This window comes from Prionailurus viverrinus, chromosome A2 (assembly GCF_022837055.1).
Source record: "Prionailurus viverrinus isolate Anna chromosome A2, UM_Priviv_1.0, whole genome shotgun sequence".
NCBI classification, from domain to species: Eukaryota; Metazoa; Chordata; class Mammalia; order Carnivora; family Felidae; genus Prionailurus; species Prionailurus viverrinus.
In genome coordinates, this window is record NC_062562.1 from 120510569 (window position 1) to 120534982 (window position 24414).

Here is a 24414-nt window from a genome sequence, read left to right on the forward strand (position 1 = left end):
GAAAATTCTTCCATAGGGGTTAGTAATTACCCACTACTCTAGGCTCTGTGCTATCCCACTGGCCCAAGGCTCCCTTGGACTGCCCTCTGGCCCACTAACTAAAGGGTTAACCCTTTGTCTAGCATGGGGTCTCATCTATTCTCACTGGCCAATAAAGGTGCCAGTCAGCCCCTCATAGGTGTAACCAGCATGATACCTTACCAGTGGGCTTGTGCCCTGCATGTGCCCCTACCCTTTCGGGGGGGGGGTGGGATTGGGAAGGAGGACCTTGGGTGGGTGGTACCCCAGGCAGTTTACTTCGACTCTGTTATCAAGATCCCCATCTCCATGTGTCCGTGAGGCCATAATGGATGGAGTCCCAGTGGATGAGATGAGATTCCTGGAGGTGAGAATTTTCCAGAAGTAGAATTTTCCTACTGGAAAATTCTCAGGTTATGGCCACCACCAGCCAAAGTACCTACTCCTAGAGATGCTCTTCATGGCTGCTTCTGGGAACTTCAGTTTCCATGGGACTTTGGCTCTGAGGGATCCTGGAGGAGAGTAGGTGAATATGAGCCATACAGGAATTTGAGTCTACAAACATGAGGGCTCTATGGGTGTGATTTGACAGATGAGAGCCTCTTTCGTACAGATGGTGCATACAGAGGTTAGTGTTGGGGTTGGGAGAAATATGGAGAAACAGGTTCTCTTTTCATTTATTTGCCCAACTTTGTTAAAATCACCAAATGCCCTACTATCATGACATCAGCCACATTACTTTCATTAATACAAAATGAGAATGAGGACAAATACTTATATAGTATTTGTCCTGTGCCAAGCACAGCTCTTCACTTATTTGAGTTCCTAGAATTATCACCTTATTACGTAGATGAGGAATTGGAGACCCAGAGGTTAGTTAAAACTCAAGTAGCAAAGCCATGGTTTGAACTCAGGCAGCCTGACATTAGAGACCAAAGTCAGAGAGACTATGTCTCTTCCTTAATTTACATTCAAAAAGTTTGTGTGCATGACTTAGATGGCAACAAAGATTTGAGATATATATACATACCCTATAATACAATGGATGGGTATTTTGAATGAAATTGCTATCAGTTCAGCAGATGCTATGTTCACCATGAACAATATTATGAACAATATTGCTGATATTATGAGAAATTCTCTACCTACTGAGACCCAATATAGCCTAATGATTATCAAGGTATTGGGGAAGTTATTGGAAAAGCTACCTGCGTATTCCTTTGTCAATCATGGCTCAGACAGGAGCATTGTTTACCTAGTGGAAGCATGTCAAACATGCAAGACCAGCAACCATTGTTAAAGATGAACAAATGATTTGGATAGTATTAGAAATTGATGAACTACTTGCATTAAAACTCATATGTATATGTGTGTGTGTGTGTGTGTGTGTATACATATATATATGCTTTTGTTTAGAGAATACTGAGAAATGTTTCAAATTTATACATTGATTAACTGCTTACAGGGGTTTAAGTATTTTATCACTTCATTTTTGCTTATTCATTTCTCCATTTTATTCCTTTGGTCAACGGGGAAAAAAGATTAGGTCTCTGACTGAGCTCTGATATATTAAGCTTTTCAAGCTTTGGTCTCAGGTTTGTTCCTTGTTTGGCTCACACTTCTTTGCTAGAGAAGTAGGTAGACTACCTGCTTTGGGTGGAAAAGGCTATCCTCATTATTGAGTGGGAAGGTGGGCAAGAAGGCTGTTCCTCAGTAGGCTATTTCTTTCTTCTGTAAACCCAGTGAATTGAGCTGTCATATTTAAACTTTTATTGGTGAAGCTTTCAAGTTAGGACTAGAGCCCTTCTTTTGCAGTTCCTTCGGGGTTACATGTGGAAAAGAACAAATAGAAAACTCAGTGATGAACTTTGAATAAGGCTGTAAGAAACAAAGAGTCGCTAGTCCCTATGGTCTCAAGGAACACTGAAGGGCAGGGAGTTGTTTAAACACTTAAAAGCAGAAAGGAAATACAGACTCTTCGATTTAGGATACCAAAACCAGCTCAGAAAGTACTATGTGATGATCCGGGCAAAGCATTACAGTTTCTAGCCAGTCCAGTCATGATTCTCTGGCAAACTGCACAGTCATGGTTATGATGCACTGGGATAAGAGGTGCTATATAAATGTTAGATGTTACATAAATGTCAGAAATGATTATTGTTTGTTAATGGGGGCTAAACTGTTCCTAAGCAAAACTCTGACTCCCAGCCAACACATCCGTAGCAGAGATTCTAACTACCAAATAACCCATGAGAACGGAATGCTCCCATCCTGGTTCTAGAAGGGAGCCCAGCTGGATCTGGGGTTTGAAAACAGGGGTTGTGGTGCCACTACTTACCCAACTAACTTCGGGCCAGGTACCTAGCTTCCTGGAGCCTGCCTTAGCTCACCTGTAAAATGGGGGATAAGAACACCTGTCCGACTTCTGCTTCCTGTGCTCAGTCCTTGTGAGAAGCAGGGGCGTTCGCATGGGTGCGAGTGCTTTGTGAAGGTGAGCCCCTGCAAGGATGACAGTGGTCATCTAGGATCGCTGGAATTTAGCCTATACCTTACCTTTGAGTCCTAGTCACAAGGAGAAATCCGAATGGAAATTAAGCTGGAGATGGGGATGGTGACTGGCCACTGCTGAAAACGTCAGGCTCCCTCCCTCAACGGAGCTGTCAGGAAGATACTGCAGACCAGACGCCCGGATCCTGCATTCTGGCTCCGGCTCTGCCACTTGCCAGCCTGTGAGCTTGGGCGAGTTACAGAGGAGGCTCTGGAAGTGTTCGCCAAGGGCCCTTCCGGCTCTGACGTTGAGTCTAAATCAGGCTCATCACTTGGCTCTAGCTGTGATTCACCTTTCGCCTCCTGGAGAAACTATCTCCCCTCCAGCTTCTCAGACACACGAAGCAGGGGGCTTGGAAAGGGTGGGGGCTGTGTATTCCTTGTGAGGGTGCACAGTAAAGAAGTTATTCCCTTGGAGGTGAGGCGGCGTAGGGGATGGTGAAAAGGGGTGCCGAGTGAGTGTTCTGGGAAGCCAGGATTCAGGGAACACTCTAATGAGGTCACGACTGTCGCAGGCAAAAAGGAGGTGGACATCTGCTGGTGGGGGAAGGGGACAGCGTTCTGCATTTGTGTTTGTAGAAAGTCTCTTCCCCGCACCCTTTGGCACCCCCTCAGCCCCCCACCCCCCTGTCCCATCCCCACATCTTTCAAACGATACCAGGCCCTCCTTGGAGAGCCTGTGTCCGTGCCTCCTCCGTGGTCCTGTCTGAAACCGTGAGGATTGTTTCCAAGCTGACTCACACCACTAATGTCAGGGAGCCGTGTCACACGGCGCTGGGCTCTGCAAGCTGTTGCTTGCGCGGTCGCCGCCGCGGCCGCCGCTCCCCGGCGGGTGCACCAGGGTCCGCTCTTGGGGGGGCGGGGGGGGGGAGGGCGGGGGCGAGGCGGGGCCGGGGCGGGGCCCACCCCCTTGGCGCGCCGGCCCCGCCCCTCCTCTCCCTCCCCCGCGGACCGCAATGATTTAGAAGTTCAGGAATCCCACGTGACGTCACCGGGGGGGTGATGTAATGCACTCTAAATAGAATGTATTGTAATCTTTGCTCAGTCCAACGTGGTCCCTTCACCCGGGCTCCGCTCTTGCCTTCTCCACACTTGTTTGGTAAGTTCCTAAAAATACGGCTCGGCCACTTCTGGGGCTTTTGCATTTAGCTACTTTTGTTGCACTTGCCGCGGGAGCCATCTCGGGAGCGTACTTGGTTTGCAGGGGTTGGTTCTCGGCAGCAGCCGCGAGATTACTTGGTCCAGTGGGCAGGTCACAGGGCAAGGCGTAGGGAAGATGCGATGCATTTTTTTTTTTTTTGGAGGGTGATCTGTGTTTGTAAACACTTTGGCGGACCAGAGGGAAGTCCGGCCCCAAATGCTGGTGGACTGTGGAATTCTGTTGTGTCCTGAGGCCACCCCAGAGACCCCACGCCGTGTCGGTTCTGGAGCGCGTCTCAGTGGCCGCCGCGCCGTGCGACTGGAGGGATGCTAACGTGGAGCGAGCGCCGTGTCTTCCCCGGCGTGGTGCGTGTGTGGGAACGCGCGTGTGTTTCCCTGACACGGGGAACAGTTATGAATCGGGGGTGTGTGTTTGCCTCCAGAGACCTGGCAAGGTGCGGAACCCTCCAGAAGTGCGGTCGAGCGGAGGCAGCGGCGGTGGCAGCGGAGACGGCGAGCCAGGAACCTCCCCCCGCGTCCCCAACTTCCCGGTGATGCGGCGGAACCCCCGGAGAAAGTTTGCAAACTTCCAGCGGGCGCGGCGAGGACGCCGGGTCACCTAGGGGGCGGGCGGGCGCGCGGGGCGCTCGCTCCCTCCCGGTGCCGAGCCTGCTGCTGCCACCTCTCCCGCAGGGCGGCCCGCCGCAGCTGGTGGGCGCGCGCGCCGGGGGAGGGGACGTGGCCCTTGAAGGGCACTTGGCTTTCGCCCCAGGCGCGGAAGGCTCGAGAGTGGCGCGGCTCTGTTCGCTTTCAGTCCTGCAGTCGTCTCCTGCCTCCGTCCGGTTCTCGCTGGCATCATTACCTCTTCCCCGCCGCTGCCCCAAATGACAGCTCCGGGTTTTGCCGCGGCAGCGCGGTGGCAGTTCCCGGGACCCGGCGGCGGAGCCTTCCTCTCCTGCAGATTTCTCCACGCAACCACTTAAACTTTTCATGAAGTTCTTAGAGGGGCAAAGAGGCGCGAAGGAACCAAGGACACGTTTTCTCCCGGCAGCTGCATCCCGCTTCTTCTTTGCCATAGAATTACTTCCTGGGGGAGGGAGTATCCGGTAGATAAAGCCCCAGACCTTGTCCACCCCCTCCCCAACTTTCCCTGAACGGGTGCCACCCCCCACTTGATGCTCGTTCAAGGCCAGGAACTGGAGTGGGTTGCTTGTAGGTGGCGTTGTCAGAGTCCTCAGAGTGTGTTCGATTTTTATTTTTCCCTCCCTCTCTGACATGTGTCAAGGAATAAAGGCTGGATACAGGTCCATTACGTCATTCTGCAGGCCAGTAAGTGTTTGATTAACAGCTTCAGATACTCAAGAGTTCGGGGTTTAGAAATGCTGACAAAGCAACTCTGCTTTTCCAACCCCCCCCCCCGCCCCTGACCTCCCCCAGCAGACTCGTACAGTCGCCCATTCCCTGGGCATCTTTATTGCCCTCTCCTCCGGTACCCCTCCTTCTCTGCCCCCTCCCCCGCCCACACCGTTATCACTCTGGCTCCGCCTCTGCCTTCTACTGCCTTCCCCGGGGCGATCACTGTCCCCAGAGTGCGGTAAGAGCTTCTGGGGTCTGAAGGGAGCACAGTACCTGATCGCCGCACACGCAATCTGCCCCTTTCTGTTATTTAAGGAAGGCACCAGCGAGCCCTCTTCCCCAAGGCGCAACTGCTCTGTCCTGATAGAAAAGGCATCTCAAGAAATGTTTAGAGTCGTTAGGATAATACTACGTCCCTGTGGTGACTTAGGAAAACCACACACCCACTGCAAATAAAGTACTTAATTTTACGTAGCGCCTTCCTCCAACCGTTTAGCGGAGGAGGGAAGGCCAAGAAGTGAGGGTGCTGACTAAATCAAATTTAGCTGAACGAATCAAGAGTTAAACGTTTCGTTTACAAAGCGAGGGAATGTGAGTCACTGAACCCGAAGTACCTCACAATAAACTGGTGGATGCTTTTCTTTCTCTTAACCTTAAGTTTCTATATTTGAAGAGGAAATCTAAATACATAAGTCACTGAATTGAGTCAGAATCTTAGTATCTGGCAGTTGAAGTGAAAACACTGCGTGTGATGCGTTTAAGGGATAAAAGTAAAAAGAACTGGTGGTGGGGGAGGGTGTGTGTGTGTGTGTGTGTGTGTGTGTGTGTGTGTGTGTGTGTGTAAGCAGCAGAAATCAAATAAAAAGACCTCCTGACAGAGTTTTGGATTGAGCGGCGCAGAGGATCTGGGTCCTCTCTGATTTGAAGTTGGCGGAAGCTAAATTGAGGAACATTTATATTCCGAGTATGTGGGAATTTCTTGAAGAACACACATGTTTTATTATAATCAGATCTACTTTCTTCAAGCAGCCATGCTGCGGGGAAGGCAGTTGTGAAACTTGTGTCTGGGGTCTAATTGACATCCTTCCCCAAGTTTGCGGCTGTATTTATTATTTATTCACCTCTAGAGATGAAATAGTATAACCCCTGCAGAATACATGTGCATCTAAAATGTGAAACTTCTTGTTTGTGATGTATAGACCTCAAGGAAAAAATGGCCCGGGTCACCAGCACTGGAGAGTGTGATTAATGATCAGTGATTTAGTGATCAGTGATTAGTGGTTTTATTCAAACTGTTACCTCTGACCAGAAGCACACATCAGAGGATTAACAGGCTCTTTAGATAAATGCTCATTAGTGGAAGGGGAAAAGCAAAGATAATAGGCATGCACCCAGGGACAACTTTCGAAGAAAATCATTCCCCGTCTTCAGAATAATAAGCTCTATTAACAGAAAGCCCTTTTAATTTAAAACTTGCTTTTATCTTGTAAATCAAAGTTAGATGTAAAAGTTTGTAGTGCCATTATAACCTAAATTTTCCCATATCCACTCGATGTGGATTATCTCAGTAGCGATATTTTTTTTATTTAAATAAACAATTGGACCTTCAGAGCAGCTGAACCCTGACAAGTTCTTAACTCCCAGGGTTTGAAGGTGTCCGTCCCCCCTTCTAGAATGGAGAGTGCAACTTGCTAGCTAGATGGCGCACTGTTATTTGGTGTTGTGTGCGGTGGAGTGCAGGAGTCGCGAGGAGCAAGTAGCTGCTTGCGAGGGGTTCTTCCACACTTCCAACAAAGTTGATTCTGTGTAGGCTTGGAGGCTAGACAGTTCTACAAGTTTTTAGTCACATTTTCCATGTCAGTCAAATCGGGGGAGTTCAAGGCTACTGGAAAAATTAGGCTCATTACTAAAAGAAACTTAGCGAACGAGGGAGGAAAGGAGGTACCGGAGGCCAGGAGGTACCCCTGGATTGCAGAAGTGATTGTAAAATAGCAGACCTGCTTCTCTTCCTCCTCCTCCTCCTCCTCCTCCTCCTCCTCCTCTTCTTCTTCTTTTTGACTAAGAGCTAGTTTCACAATCTGTGGTCTGATATTCTGAGGCAAATCCTCAAAGCTTTATTTTCTTCCTAATCTTGCTGGTGAAAAAGAAGTTACTAGAAAGAAAGGAAGAAAAAAACCTGATTTGGTGACTGCAGGAAGCAACACGTTGCTGATTTTATTCTACAGATAATGGTAAGATGATGTTTCTTATGCTTATGAAGCAGAAAGGAACTTTGCAGTTGGTTAAATGAGGCCGGTCCTGTATCTTCATAGATGAAATGCAGAAATGGAATTCTTACTTCACACTGAATTTTAATATTGCCTTTGTCAGTTTCCTGGGACTTGGTATAGCATTTTGTGTGGAAGGTGTGTGTGTGTGTGTGTGTGTGTGTGTGTGTGTGTGTGCGCGCGTGCGCATGTGTGTGTGTGTGTGTGTGTGTGTGAATAAGACCATTATTTCCTGGGTAAAATAATGTTCATGAGCATGTGAACTGCAGTAGGTTCTAACTGCTATGAAGCATGTTAAATAATGTGTCAGGTAAAAATTCCTTTTTCCATGGGCCTTCATGAATCACTTTAATAAGTACTTAAGTTTTAATAAGGAAGGCGTTTTTAAAAAAGAAACCTAAAAATGGAAATAAAACAAAAAAAACATTTCCCACATACAAACCTAGATATGTATTCCCTTTGAAATAGGATGCTGTTGATTGAATATCAGCTATTACGCTATTACTTTAGTTTTAAAACTTAAAAAGAAAATAATAGAACTCGCTTGTGCTTCCCTGTAAATGTCCTCATTTTCCTTCCCTATAAATGTCCTCATTTTCCTTTGCTTGTAGCATTTCATATAAACCTGTTATTTTCAAATCCTAACTGATGCGTAACAACTTGTATTTTTCAACTTGACTGAGGATAAGCATGTTTGCTCAATTGACATATCTTCAAGCTGTTTCTGAATGTAAATTGCTGATATCCATAAACTGCCTGTCAATAAGAAGTCAGTTGTGACCCTATATAGTTTCTACATAAGTAGAGAGTTTATTAGAACGTTCCCATAAAAGCATGGAAACTCCTCTGTGACATTGCAGCTTTTATTTGAATAGGAGGTTAATTGAATGGTAGTTTGCCAGAGAGACTTTTCCTGTATAGCTTTTCAATTACAGTAGATTGAAGATTTTCATACAACTAACTGTCAGGTTCCCACACCTGCAGATTCAAAACCAATTAATCATGGACTTTCCTTGCTATTTGTACCAATGTCAAGTTCCTGGTCTCCTGATTTCTTACTAATTTGCCTTTTAGCAACGGTACATCACTGTCCTATAGTATTTCCTTAGCATTGGAGTTCATTTCTTATTAAGCTGAAAATTGTTCTGTGGGAAGGTGATGTTTGCTGTATCCTCAAGATGTGAACTTTGTAGTTGGTTTTCTTCTGCTTGCGTGGTTAGATTAAAATTGGGGATCTGAGTGGACTTATTATGTTTGTCATCTTTTTTTCTCCTTCTTCACTTCAAAGCAGTGCTGTTAGTCACAAAATTAATGTGATCATGGCTGGTGTTTCCCATCTATACGCTTCTTTTGCTTCTTACAAATTGGATTTCTACAGCAATTTAAGATCTTTTTTTAGAGGCAGCTTTCTTGGATGAAGATGGAACAATGATCTCAGTCAATTCATTATCTTGTCCAGTTTGACTACCAGCTGTATTATGGGAATCTACCAATGCTTTTTATAAATTAGTGTTTAAAAATTTAAATCTAGTACTATCTCTCTGAATGCTATTTAAGAACATTATGCAGTTGAGATAAGGTAATAAACTGGGAGGCGATAGCCTTAAACATTTAAGTGTGAGAAAGAAGCACTTTTGGATATGCTAAGCAGACTTAAAGAACCTTTGTGTATCGCTATTTGTAAACTAAATAAGCTATCTGCTTTGTGACATTGCTTTAAATAGAAACTCTGACACTTTAAAAGTGACATCATGTTTAATGTTTTCCCTAAAAAGTTCTTACACTTTATAATTAGGAAAAGATCGGCAATTCGTGATTTTGAGGATCCATTAGTATTCCATTGTTGGGAATCACAAATCATGGATTTAACATAAGAGAAAAAGAGAGAGAGAGGGCTTTTATAAATTTTCAGGTAGTGATAACAGTACGCCAGAAACGAGAGTAAAATTTTTGAAGCTCATCTTGAGACTCTGGGACTTTGAAAATAAAATTTAGAAAGTTTGGGTAAATGTCTGAATGCATGCTATTTTGGCATTCTTGTGTTTCTTTCCTTGAAGCTCACACTGTTGCTTCTTTCTGTGTTCTGAGAAATTGATCAGAATCAACTTAACACTTTAAAAACACATATTGTAGTCGCTTCCTTCTCTTTCTTCAAGGTTTACATTTCTAATCTCCACCCAAAAATGAACCAGGATTGAAAACTACCATGTTGGCATTTGGCTTGAACTAACCTTGGAGAGTAAGAATGCCTTCTGGACCAAGGATGCTGATGGTGAGATAGAGAGGCTTGTTGTGGCATATAGAGAGCTGGAGCTGGGGAGGCCTTCTCACTGACAGACCAACCTCATCACTCCTCTCACTCCTCGGGGGAGAACCTAAGGCCTGGTCCCTGGGCTCACCGAAGCCCAGAGCTAGAGAGTACCAAACTGAGCCTAAAAGCGGAGTCCCTGCCTCCGGGCCGAGTTCTCTTTCCATGAGCCAGGCCGCCATAAATACCCTGGTCATGAATGAAACATTACCTATGGCTTTGGATGCTGTGCTCTTTTTAAGCCTTTTGATCCGTAACCTTTCAAAGACAACTTTTTTTTTTTTTTATCAGATATTTTGAATGAATGCCCTGACTGTAAAAACTGTAGTTTCTATTCTGTTTATTCTGATAGATCTGTAACGTTAATTTTTTTTTCACATTGACCTCCTTATTGGAAAACCATTCTTCTCATTTCACCGTTATTATTAGACATGCCCTGTTAAACTGTACCCTCCCGATTTGATTTGAGACTAAAAACCAGGCAGAACTTAAAGATGGTCCAAAAGACCATTTTAGAATAAGGCAGTCACTTTTGTCACTTCCTTTTTTTCTTTATCACCTTTGAAGAAGGGATCCGAGCAATTATTTAAAGTTAAATAACCTTTTTTCTGTCGAATAGAGCCACGAGTGCTATTTTCATTCTGGCAGATGTACTTTTGCCCAGAACCTCTCTCTCATATATTATCTTCCCAGGTTGGTATATACGAGAGTATTTGGAGGTGAATATTACATCAGAAGTGAGTTGCGTCTAGAAGTATACGAGAGTATTTGGAGGTGAATATTACATCAGAAGTGAATTGCGTCTAGAAGTATGCTCTTTGAGGTTTGACTGGCAAAACTTGACTAATCACAGCTAATAGAAATCACGCATGCAACATAGGGGGCTCCAGAGCACCACACATCTGATTTAAGATGACATTTAGGTTATGCTGTATTTAGGATGGGGAACAAGAATATCTCAATAGAAATCTTGAATGCATCTACTGTATGTGTTATTTGGCTTGACCTGTAGGTTTCCTTTCCAGCTCTTTGCATGAACACTTTATATCAGAATTCAGGTCTCTTTTATTCTTTTATTACACTGAGGAGCCCCTGTGTTGCATGATTCCTCAAATACAACACTTTTCAGCCAATTTTATGCAATTCTCTCTGCTGGCTTCCCAAGGGGGAAAACCACATGCAACAAAAAACATCTTTGTTTTTGCTTGAATTAGCTGATTATAAGAAGAAATACATTTAGCTCCATTTGCCAGGCCTGGTAGGGGCCTATCACTTTATCAAAACAAGATCTTCTTCTCTTAAGTAGGCGACGACACTGTTTGGCCTCTGAATGACCAGGTACTGATCTGTGCACCAGAGGATAGAAGGCATTGAGGATCAAATCTGTTTCCACCAGGGTACCTAGGTATGCTGTGGCATACCATTATGAACAGCCTGATTTGCCTTCCTGCAATGACAGCCTTGTCCAGAAAAACACTGCCTTCTGGGAGGAAAGACAATATGCTCAATTCTCAAACTGCTCACTTCTGAGCAGGGACTGCCGGCTGTGTTGAAGATGGCTTTCAGAATGCCGGTTATTTATTAAACTACCACATGGTAATGGTAAGACATCCCCAAGCTAGAGCTCAACTATCTACATCTTAAAAGCCTTAATGGTCCATTCTCTGCATTTTTCTTATGCTAATGTTTTTCTAGATTTATTTTTGAGTATTCATTCTGGTGACTCTGCTTCCAGAGTAACCCTGCAATACCAGGTCACAAGTGTGTGTAGAATGGGAGAGGGAACATTTTTCCATAAGGGAAGTAGATTTTCATATCAAATCTTAGAAGAAATAATTAGCAAGACAAGAGCGAGAAAGATTTGAAATCCGATGGATGGCTCAAAGGCCCTGTCATAACTCTGCCAAACAGTATGTTTTATGGCAACAGGAAAAGCCTGACACTGGAAGAGGGAATCCCCTAAGTGCTGCCTTCAATTCATTATGCTTCTCTGCCTCAGTTTCTCTGTTTGTGAGAAAAGAGTATTAGTTTTGACCAGCTCTGTCCAACAGTGGGAACCATAAATACAAGCCACCTATGTAATTAAAATGTTCTAGTAGCCACATTAAAGAGGCAAAAAGAAACAGGGAATTTTTAAAAATTCATTTATATATTTTGAGAGAGAGTGCACACACACATGCACAGGGGAGGCTGGGTGGGGGGCGGGGGTGGGGGCAGAGCTAAGCAGGCTCCACGCTGAGCACAGAGCCCTACTCTGGCTAGATCTCACCACTGCGATATCGATATCTCGACCTGAGCTGATATCAAAGAGTTGGCCCTTTAACCGACTGAGCCACCCAGGCGCCCCAAGCAACAGTTAATTTTTTAATAACATTTAATTTAATCCAGTATATCTGAGATATTATCATTTCAGCGTATGATCAATATGAAAATGTTGATGAGATATTTTGCGCTTTTGTTGTTGCTATTGGTACTGAATCTTTGAAATCTGGTTATTGGTCACGCATCTCAGTTCAGACCAGTCACAGTTCAAGTGCTCTGCAGGCACATGTCATCAAGTGACAATGGTGTCAGGCAATGCGAATCTGGACTCTGTTTCAATGGTTCTTCATCTGGCAGCCCAACAGAACCACCCATGGAGTTTATAAAAAAAAAGGCCAATACCGATTCCCCACCCCCGATTCTGATTTGATCGGTTTTTGGGTGGGGGCCTGGGCCTTTGTATTTTTTAAAAGCTCCCAAAGTGTTTCTAAAGTGTGGCCAGGTTTGGGACCTGCAATTCTATCTGATCTCCACGGTGTCTTTTGTTCTCATATTCTATGATCTATTGACGGAAAGGGACTGCAGTAAAGCATTCAGAGTTTGAGATTAACCAGTAGTTGTTGTAGGCACGCGACAAAACATATTTAAGGAGATATAATCAATAAAAATTAAAACGTCCAGGGGCGCCTGGCTGGCTCAGTCAGTTGGGCGTCCGACTTCGGCTCAGGTCGTGGTCTCGCAGCTCCTGAGTTTGAACCCTGCATCGGGCTCTGTGCTGACAGCTCAGAGCCCGGAGCCTGTTTTGGATTCTGTGTCTCTCTGTCTCTGTCTCTCTCTCCTCCTCCCCCACTCATGCTCTGTCTCTGTCTCTCTCTCTCAAAAATAAACATTAAAAACATTAAAATGTACAGATTGAATAATTTAGAAGAGGATTCTTTGAGCCACAGATGAACTCAGTTTTGTAGGAGTTTCAAATATCTTAAATGGTTATCTTTCCCCAAAATATTACGATTGGGTTTGCATGCAGCCTCTTAGAAATCCTCCATTTTGGAGAAGGCCAAGATCACCACATTTCAGTGGTTTCGCCGGCTTACTTCTTTGCCTCAGCTACTACTCTCCTTTAGCTCTTTCTGGAGGGAGAATCTTACTTCGTTTGAGACAGCTGGGTCCCCTTGTGTTTTCCTCTAAGCTTTTAAATAAGCTTTGTGTCATTGCAGAGACCAAACTTGCCCTTTGCTCACGTCAAGAAGTTAGTAACAGTTCTTTCTAGTTGCCATCCTTTAAAGTATTAGAAGAATCAGTATTTCCCAAGGCACATCAGCGTGTTCTCTTTTGATAAATGTTTAACGGCGTGTCAGTTTGTGCGTTAAGGGACAGTTAAGGGACGCAAAGAACCCAAAATTAAAAACAATGATTTCCACACTCCTCACCCATCTTCTTTCCAAGTCAACAACGAGTATTGTTTGTGGAGGGGAGGAGAGATCTCAGGGACGGTCTCTTGTGACTTGGTGCTGCTGAAAACCTCTGCATTCCCGAATTCGTGAGTCATTCCACCCCAAACCTCTCTCCTTATCCCCTGCATAGCAGTGTGTTTCCAAGTACGTGTCTATGTGGCCACGTGCTTTCTAAACACGCCTTACAACCATTTTTGGTACAAACTGGCGCGTTTCCTCTACATTTTGTGATGGTAGTATTTGTGTTTTCTGTCAGGTCATTCCATTCATTAGGAAAATTTTACCCTCCTTTCATTAGAAGAAACTGAAGGATTGACAAGGCGGGGCATCGTGTTCATTCATTAGAAGGGGGTGAGGCAAGCACTCCCATTTATTAGTACCTAAAGATAAGCACTGTTCTGGGTGGTTTCCAGGTGGCGATTTGCCAATTGTGTGTATGATTGCATTTGTCTTTGAGTTTACAAATAACTTTTTTTTTTTCCTGATGCTTTTGCATGCGTTACTTGTACTTAAATGATGTCTCTGCTAATAACTTTTGCTTCCCAGCTCCAGGCTGCGTGTACCTGGACTGATTAACAAATACATTTGGGTATGTCAGCCTCTTCACATGAGACCTATTCTGAAAGTTGCACAGAGACATCTGTTACAAACCCGTATTTTCAGTGGTATCTAGGGAAACTTTCTCTAAGGCTAATTTGTGATTGACTTTTGAGGACTTTGTGGAAGGACGGTGAGATTAAAGATGTGAGTTGTTCAACTCTTTTGGGGATTGAAAGTAAAGGGTTTTGGGTATTCATTCGCTAAGCAAGACAGATAGCTCCTGAATTATCTTGAGTAAAACATTTTAGCTCTTGTTTTACCAGTGTACTGTCTTCACACTTGGCCTGAGTCATCTGCTTTTGGGTATTTGGCATTTGTTTTCTCCCAGTAATGACTGGGGTTGGACTTAGCCATGTGCAGTTTCTGTCTGCACCTCTAGGTCTTTCATGCATGAGATACAAGCCGTGATTAATAGTGCAATCTGTGACTAGTGCCAGGGAGGGGTTATTTTGGATCTTTTTCTAGGCATTCTACTAACGTGAAAACAACTCTAATATCCACACATATATGTGGTTATGGTGGTCAAGCTTGTATATAAATAAAAACCTCTGCCAGGGCGGACCAGGAGGTGATTATCGTCTTTCTTGGGATGCCCACGGATAAATTGTTCCTCTTTTGAGCAAGTATCTATGGGTCACATTGATTTAGACACACGCATGGTTGATTAAAAGGTATTGCGAGGTTAAAAAAAAAAATTGAAACCATATTTAAGACACTCCTCTTTTCTAATATGGCCTGTCCCAGCACACGCTGTTTACAATTTCATCTTCCAGCTTTTGCAAAGCCAGATGACTAACGACCACCGTTCTTAATGCCGTGCCGGTGGACGTCATCGCAGATGACGGTGCGCAGAGTTTTGGCACCATGAAGAAATATGTAATTTGAAATTGCGCTTTTTGTTAAATACCCATGCTAATGTCCCAACCATTCAAAACATTAAAAAAACAAAACAAAACAAAACAAAACAAAACAGTGATGTCTGCTCATTGAATGGAGGCAGCACTGGCAAAGATGTACCTTTTTTTTTGTTTGTTTGTTTTTCATGTGCCTTAGAAGCACTCGCAGAAATCAGGGAGAAAAAAACTGCATGTCATTATTTGACATGCCCTTTGGAAGGGACAGCCTTAAGACAGACAGGTTAACCCTTTCACCCAAGGGTCATTTTTACCCTTTCGAGGAAATGTGCCTTTTTCCCCCCCGTAAAGCACAACAACTACAGTATCTTTAAAAGGAAGGTTGCACATGGGATGCTGTATCTTTATTTAACATTTAGCAGATATTTTAGGAGGGTCTGTGTAGGAGGTCTTATGTTCCTTTACATGGTTTTTAGTTATTTAATGTTTGTTTCAAAAAAAGAGGGGATTCTGGGGATTGGTTGCGTAACAGTGTAAGTCTTACTGCCACTACGGAAGGATACACTTAAAAATAGTTAATAGTAAATTCTTTGTCGTGTGTACTTTAACACGATTAAAAAAAGGGGGGGGAGGGAGAGGGTTTGCATGTACCCATTCTCCAGATGGAGAAATAGAACGCGTGGACCACTTTTTCAAAGTTAGGTGTAGCAGCTTTAGTGCCTCAGTGGGAAGAGCAAACATTTAAAGAGGACTCGTGTGTTTCTGATCGATGCAGAGAGGTGACAGGTGTGTAATGCGATTCTAATACATAGGATAATCCAGGGAAGACAACAGCTAGTCGCATAGCCCTAAATGCCTTTTTTTTTTTTTTTTTTTTTTTTTTTTTTGGAGACTGGCTTGCATCTTGATGGGCCCTATGTATAGAAAGCCGTGTCATTTCATTTGAAAACCACACCATTTGGGATTATCTGTTTGTATTGACTTGGTTGCCTTTCTCAGTGCAAGGATCTGCTCAAATGAAAAGAGATAGACTTGTAGTTTATGTAAGGGCGTATAAGCCCACACTTCCCTCCCTCCGTCCCTGGCTTCCTTCCTCCCTTTCTCTCTCTTTCCATTTTACCCTTCCTTTATTAGATATTTACCGAGCACCCGTTACGCACCAAGAACTGGGGATATGTGATCAAAACCAGAGTCCCTCTCCTCCCAGAACTTACCCGTAGGACAGACACCAAAAAGGTCTCTGCGATAGAGTATTGTGAGCATGCAAGCCTGGAGGCAGGAAGCCCAGTCAGGGGGTTAGTGTGGTTGTCCAGGCAAGAGGTGATGGTGGCTTAGCTACAATGGTGCCAGATTTAAAAACCATTGAAGAGATGGTTTTTATCAATATGACTAGGGGATTGATTTCTGGAAGATGAGGGGAGGGAAGAGTCCCTACTCATCCTAAGGAGAGAGGGAGCCTGGCGGCATAAGATTGACCCAGTATGGAAGCCTGGATTGTCCTTTGTGGCAGTAGAGGACTGGAGGGTTTCTGCCTTGGACTTGAGTCCGAGTCCTTGATGGAGAGCAGAAAATAGCTGTGACTAGACATTCCAAGAGCAACTGTAACTACAAACGGTGGCACAGTTGGTCATTGGGTTATAGGCAGTGCAGTTTTGATAATTTATATCAGAGAGTAGCCTCTCCGAAGAGAGAGGCAGCGACCCCTCCAAAGCAACCACAGCTGAGGCCCCAGCAGGGTCCAGTGCACAGCTACACATATTCCTTTCCTAAGGCCGCTGTTAACAAAGCACCACAGACTGAGTGGCTTTCAGAAATTTATTTTCGAGATTTCCAAAGTCACGGTGTCAGTAGGGTTGGTTCCTTTTGAGGGCTGTGAGGGGCAATGTTTCTAAGTGTCTCAGTTCGGCTCATAGATGGATGTGTTCTTTTTTGTATCTCTTCACATCATCTTCCTCCTGTGCCCTTCTGTCTCTGTGTGTGAATTTCTCCTTTTTATAAGGACACTAGTCCTATTGGATTAGGGCCCACTCTAAGGACCTCATTTTAACTTGATTACCACTGTAAAGAGTTTATTTCCAAATAAGATCACATTTCAGGGTACTGGAGATTTGGGGGGAGCACAGTTCAACCTGTAATAGTAGGTAAACCTATCAAGAAGGCAGCACCCAGGGCAGGTAGTAGTGGGACCCTATGGGAGCTGGTAGGTTTGGAGTGACATGGCTCATAACCAGACATTTTTTTAGCACATGTTAAGCATAAACTTCGGATGGATCCCCAGAAAAGCTTGGAACAAGTCTTTAGAGTTGAGGGTACATACGTTACTAGGTATGGACAAAGCCAGCAAAACAAGGCTATGCTTTGAAATGGATATATACATATTGCCCCGATTACTGAATTTGCTAATACAGGCATTGTCCTTGGTTTGGCCTTGAATTTGTCTTCCCAGCTTGTGAAAGAGCAACACCAAGTTTTAACATTGAAAACAAAGAATTAAATATAATTAGTTTGTCACCCTGACAGGTTTAACAATCATTGTTTTGATGTGGTAATATTTACTTATAAGAACAATAGCCACCAGTTCCCATACACAACACGCACACAGACACGCGCACACACACACACGCAGACACACACACACACACACACACACACACACACACACCACAGGTTGAACATAGATGTTTCCATGCAGGGCAAAAAAAATTAAGCTTTTATAGTTGTTGATGAATAATTTATGCCTATGTGCTACCTTTGTTTTACGCAGTGAAAGCACAAAAGACAAAATTCTGTGTTTTAAAAATATATCATAATAAATAACAATCCAGTTAAAATGGGCAAAGGGTCTGAATTAGCCGTTCTACAAAGAAGATATGCAGATGACCAATAAGCATACAAAAGGGACGTTCAACATCACTAGTTACTAGAAAATGCAAATCAAGACCCTAGTGAGTTGCCTCTTCCTACTCTGCAGGATAACGATAATAAAAAAGGCACACAATAACAAGTTTTGATTAGGAAGTGGAGAAATTGGAACTTCCATACATTGTTGGTGGGATTGTCTAATGGCATAGCCACTTTGGAAAACAATTTGGCAGTTCCTTAAAAAGTTAAACATGAGCCTGTGACCCAGCAGTTCCATTCCTAGGTCTACACCTAAGAGAAATTAAAATGTATGTCCATACAATAACTTGTACGTGAATGTTCATAGCAGTGCTATTCACAATAGCCAAAATAAGGAAATAACCCAAAGTCCATCAACTGATGAATGAATAAATAAGTTGGTCTATGCGTATATTGGCAAATTATGTTTGTAAAAAGAAATACTGACCTTTGCTACAGCATTCATGAACCTTAAAAACATTTTGCTAAGAAAAAGTGTCGGACAGAAAGGACTGCATATTGTATGATTCCACATATATGAAAGGTCCAGAGTAGCCAAATCCAGGGAGGGAGAAGGTAGATTAGTGGTTGCTAGGGCTGAAGGTGGGGCTGGGGACTTGGGAACCTCTGAGGGATGTGTGGTTTCTTCCTGAGATGATGAAAATGTTTTAAAATTGACTGTGGTGCTTTTTGCACAAATCTGTGAATATTCTCAGGCTATTGGAATTGTACACTTTAAGCGGATGAACTACGTGGTATAGAAATTGTATGTCAAGAAAGCTGTTAAAAAATGTCACACATCATAGAGAAAAATATAGGATGCTAAATTTAATTAGGTTATATGCCAAATAGAATATTTTGATCTAATAACTTCTCTACATATTTGGGACGAACATACCAAGAGGAGCAGTGGAGAAAGGTTGATAGGAGCATTGCAGATCTTTGAAGTAGGAATGGTCAATGACTGAAAATCTTACAGCATACTCCATGTGTCTCCAGCCCATACCTCTCTTCTGGGCCAGGAGCCCTAGTTTCTAGGTTCACCCTGGCCATTTCCTCCTAGATGGACTGCTCCTGCTCCTTAAATTTCTGATTGGTCCAACAGGAACTGATCTTCGTCGCATTTCTTCTTCTAACACATCCATTTCAGCAGAGGCCACTGTTGTCCTCTGGGTCCTCAGCTTGAACCTTCATGACAGTTGCTGACTTCGCCTTTTCCCTTGGCCATCACAAACATGTCATTGCCAAGTCTTCCAGACCCCATTGAACAATGTCCTGTGACTTTTGTTGTTCTGCCTGCCTCTTTCTCATTCACTTCCTTCTCGGAACCGAGAATTAAGGGGAACAGAATTATTTATCGAGTCTTTATTGAGCCTGCTGTTTTGACCTACTATGTCAGCCTTCATAACAAGGCTACCCAGGATCCGGACTTACCCCTTTTTATAGATAAGGAAAGTGAGGCTCAGAGGGTAAGGGACAAACCAATCAACATGATAAAGGAAATGTGACCTATAAATGGAGGAATTGGGGTTTAGAACTGTTTTATCTCGTCCCTGAGCTCAGACTCTTTCCGTTGTGACTATGAAATAAATCTTTCTACCCTATGGCTCTGAATGTGTCATTTCTCTGCTCAAGAGTCTTCACCTTCTGTTTTACCTGTCCCCGCCTGCCAGGCCAATCCCAGCCAGCATCCCTGTATGTATACCCCATATTAAAACCAGATCCATAATAAACTCTCATTTGTGTTAAGTGCCTCTCTGCCATGTTGAGACTCTCCCCTTCCCTGGAACATCTGTACTTATCCAGCACACCCCTTCCCTGCAACACCTTACCTGTTGCCTATGCAAATACTCATCTCCCGATCTCTCCAAATAAAAAGTAAATGCATAATCAGTTCCATAGTATTTGCTTAAAATGTTTCTTATGATTAAAAAATATCTTCTATTTTAGTTATTTTCATATTTGTCATAGATTCCTTCTCTTGGCTTATAAGCTCCATAACAGCAAGAATTGACTCTTGATCGGTTTTGATTTCCCTCATTGAACCTAGCATATAGTCCTTACGCAGGGTAGATAATTAATCTTGAGTGAATTCATTATAGGGATACTAGAATATTGTTCTTTTTTGTGAATTTCCTATGACCAGAGGGAGATATTTGTTTGTTGTTGTTGTTGTTGTTGCTTTGATGCACAGAGAGAGAGACAGAGAGAGCACAAGCAGGGGAGGGGAAGAGGGAGGGGTAAAGAGAATCTTAAGCAGACTCCAAACTCGGCATGTAGCCCAAGGTGGAGCTTGATCTCACGTGAGATGAACATAAATCAAGAGTCGGATGTTCAACCAACTGAGCCACCCAGGTGCCCCAGAGGGAGATATATGATGTCTGGTGAGGTGAGTGTTCCTGGGAAGACCAGCCTAGGGAGCTTCTTTAGGTATATGGATAGATGTCCCTACAGCATAAAAAACTGTTGTCATAATATTTCAGAACTTCCAAAATGGAGTGAGATGAGTAAATCACAGAGAATGTCACAACCCTAAGGAATCATTGGTTTTTCATTTTTACATTCCTTTCCATACCTGGTCCAGATAACAATTTTTAAATAGTTTTAATCAGAACATAGATATGTTTTAAAACGCTGCTTCCTTCACTTAAAACTATACCACAGGCATTCCTTCATGTTGCTTCATAGTTTTCAAAACGATGATTATGTGTCATATTCCATTGAGTTGCTATACCATAATTTCTTAACCATCCCCTATTGTTTGACATTTAAGTTTGTTGTGGATTTTTTATTATTATTACAAAAAAACCCACCACATGCCGTGTCTTTTGGCAAGAGAAATATATACTCTGAAGACCTTAATCTCCTTCGTCTTATGCTGGCTGAAAAAAACCTTCCTTTAGGCTTGAGTTTGGACAAAAATGTGTTGGAGCTGAAGCCGGTCTTGGACACCCTCACCCTCACTTCTATCCCTCTTATTTCTGCCCCTCTTCCTCTTAGCACATTCTGTTCCACTGCAGTGCCTGTCACAGGAACTCAGGCCTTCCCTCCTCCCCAGACACTGATCTGTCTTCCACAAACACTGCCCTTCTTGTCCCTCCGCCTAGCCACATTCTCTCTTCTTCTCTTGCTTCTCAAATCTTGGTAAGATGTGAACCTATTTCCTGGGAATTTGTCATTTTATTACAAAAAGACTTCTGGAGATGACCATGTGGTAGCCCAACAAAGCGCATCATTAAAAGTGTGCCTTTGCTCTCTTTAGCTAGAACTCTTCCAACAGACAAAATGTCTATACAAGTAGGTAAATATATAACGTGTTATATAGTAGTAAGTGCTAAAAGGAAAGATTAGACTGGGTGGGTGGTACTCTGTGCTCTTTTCTCCTTCAGGTGGGGTAGTCAGGGAAGGCCTTTCTGAGAAGGTGACATGTGAGTAGAGAGGCTGGAGGGAGGGGTCCTTCCTGCAGAGGTCCGGAGAAGGCGCTTTGCAGGCAAAGGGATCTGCTCGTGCAAGGGGCCTGGTGTGTTCCAGGGGCTGCAAGGAAGGATGCAGACACGAAGATGGTGAGGAAGGAGTGGGATGTGATGGGTGGGCTTGCAGACCATGCTGTGAACATTGGATGCTAATCTTAGCGACAAAGGAAGCCACTGGGGAGTTTTGAGAAGAGAATCCATCACTTCTAAAGACCTCCTCTGTAGCTGAAGAGTGGATTTGTAGAGGGTAGGGTGGCAGCCGAGATGTGTTAGGAGGCAAGAGACCATGGCAGCTTGGACTAGATGATCGTGGGCACTGAGAAGGCATTTGGCTTAGTTTGGAGGTAAAGCTGAAAGGGCTTGCTGACAGATTGGGGGTGGGGGTCAGGGAGATATCAGGGAGGATGCTAAAATTCTTGACCTGAGGCATTGGGAGGATGGAGTTGCATCAGCTGAGATGGGGAAGATGGCCTGTGGAACAGGTTTGGTGGTGAGAAGTGGAACTCAATAGGGAGCCTGTTATGTGTGAGATCTCCAGTAATACGGGATGCGGAGTCTGGTGTTCCGGGAAGGAGGTTGGGCTACAGCTCTAGAGTCAGGAGCACAGTCTTGGCATCAGATAGGCCCGCCTCATCTCACAGCGCACAGCCCCTCACTCAGAGGGCCCCAACCACCCTGGAGTTTCAGATCCTCGAAAGCACTAAGCCCTTCTCAGCTACAGGGCCTTTGCATATGCTGTCCTTTTGCCTAGACCGTTCCTGCCAAGATGACAGTTGCTTTTCCTTGGCTCCCTAATCTATATTAGGGTTCCCTTGTAAATATTCCTGCTACCCTGAACCTTTCCTTCCTAGCATTTATCAATTTTCAGATTTGTCTTTCTGTAAGTGATTTTTAATTTTTTTAAATTGGGAAATCCATTATGTCCCACTAGAATCTGGATTCTTCTCATGCATGTTTAGTTTATTACCATTTCCCCAACATCTAGCCCTGGCACATAGCAGACACTTCTTCGATATTTGCTGAATGAATGGATGTCTGTTATTAATTTATTACTTTATACATGATATATTGTAGTTCCTCTGTTTGTAAACATACAATTTCATGAGTAATCACACCTAACGATTTTCTTACCTTCTTAAAACATAGCTAATCGGTTATTTAATGGCTCCCTGTTTTTTTTTGTTTGTTTGTTTTTTGGGGTGCGTGTGTGTGTGTGTGTGTGTGTGTGAAAACACTTAGTAGATAATAGGAAGGAGTAGGCTGTGGTTAGATTGAATGATCGGTGGCCTGTGAAACTTTCAAAAGAAGAGGAATTTAAGGCTTATATAAACTTCCTAATCAAAATCCCTCTACCTCCCGTTTCCCTGTCAGCAGCTCTGTTGCATTTCTGTGGACACCTGTATCTAACATTGCCTGAGGTTATTTTATAGTGACCTTTGACAAGACCTATTCCTACTTGCCATGTGCATCGCCATGTTTATGGGGTGGGGGCAGACAAGGGTGGCAGGGGAGGGGTGGGAATGTGGTGGGGGATGAGAGGATCTGAGCTGGCTGATGACCTCCTTTGATGACTTAGAAAAGGTCTGTTGTCTCCAGCCTCCTTGGGAAGATTATAGGAAATGATATGTGAGGGCAGAGATTTGATTTCCTGAGAAAGGGTTGTTTGGCCATAAAAGAGCTCTAGGTCTGTGTCTTTGACAGTGTAGAACTGTATGGAAAACAGGATTAAATTAGAGAATGATCCCTTTACTGTCTTTGAGAAAAGGTGCTCATGTTGTTTGAGAAACCCATATACCGGTTCCATAAATACATATGTGTGTTACACTGGTCTGTATAGAAATTGATTGAGGGATGCCTGGGTGGTTCAGTCAGTTAAGTGTCCGACTTTGCCTCAGGTCATGATCTCATGGCTGGTGAGTTTGAGCCTTGCATCAGGCTCAGTGCCGACAGCTCAGAGCCTGGAGCCTGCTTCGGATTCTGTGTCCCCCTCTTCTCTCTGCTCCTCCCCTGCTCATGCTGTGTCTCTCAAAAATAAAAATAAGCATTAAAAAATTAAAAAAAAATTAATTAATTGATGTGTATGTCATTTGGGGAACTTCATGAGACAAGGTCACCATCTGTAGAGATAACATTGTGAAGCATTTGCTCAACAAACGTGTGTTGAAGATTTGCAGGGCTTCCTATTATCTATATGGAGTGAGGCCCTGGGGAAGCATGGTGAACAAGAGAGAGAGGTCTTTGCCTTCGTGGAGGTCATAAAATCCTCTGAATCTCAGTTCCCTCGTCTGTAAGATGGAGATTGTAATAATACTTTCTTCATAGCCTTTGCAAGAGGAGTAAATGGCCATGAATGTGAAAACACAATTAGATTTAAAAATGGTATGTAAACTATGAACGGCTATTATGATCGATGTCCCGAATATAGTTATTATTTCCTCTGGGACTAAATCCTGAGTAATTATTTCTAGTTTTGAATATCCTCCAACCCTACACAACCTAAGATTTTATTCTTATAATTTAGGGAGCTACAATTTTCTTTCACTATAGTCCTAACAAAAAGAAAGACAATGTGAGGTATGTAGTTTGGGTTATAAACAGTTGTGTTAGTTAGCTATTTCTGTGTAACAAATTGGGGCCCCTCCTCAGCATATATTTATTAACTCAGAGTTTCTGTGGGTCAGGAATCTGGTTATTCCTTAGCTGGGTCTCCTGGCTCAGAGTTTCTCTCAAGGCTGTAACCAAGATGTTGGCCAGAGCCACAGTCACCTTGAGCCTCATCTCGGAGAAGATCTGTTTCTAAACTCACATGGCTCTTGCAGGCCTCAGAAGTTCCACACCAAGCTCATTACATGGCTATTGGCTGCTTATCTGGCCAAGAGTAAGCAAGGGTTCTAAGAGGGAGAAAGTGAGAAATGACAGTCTTTCTTTCTAATCTTATCTCAGAAGTGGCATCCCATCACATTTGCCATATTCTGTTCATTAGAAGCAAATCACTAGGCCCAGCCTAGACTCAGGATCCTGAGATTACACACGTGTATATTAGAAGACTGGGATCATTAGGGGACACGTCAGAGACTGCCTCCTCCACAGTACTTGTAAATGACACTTTGAGTTAATGCTGTATTTATGGCATTGATAATGTTACACCATTTGAAATGAAAGACATAGAGGAAAAGAGCACCACCATCCCCCTAAGAAACAATAGTTAGGGCAGACGAGGGAAGGTGATGTTACAGCCTTCTAGATTTTGACTTG

The 24414-nt window shown here is 43.6% G+C and overlaps 1 protein-coding gene across 4 annotated transcripts in view; it reads left to right on the forward strand.

Annotated features, from left to right (window-relative positions):
* CREB5 (cAMP responsive element binding protein 5) overlaps nt 1-24414 on the forward strand; it is a 417870-nt gene that overhangs the window by 18783 nt on the left and 374673 nt on the right. Inside the window, exon 1 of one of the 4 annotated variants that reach the window (XM_047850977.1) lies at nt 3629-3664. The exons of the other annotated variants lie outside the window; for them this stretch is intronic. The gene's annotated coding sequence lies outside the window, so the exon portion shown is untranslated. Of the gene's footprint in view, nt 1-3628; nt 3665-24414 lie in introns of those variants that run through there. 4 annotated transcript variants of the gene reach the window in all.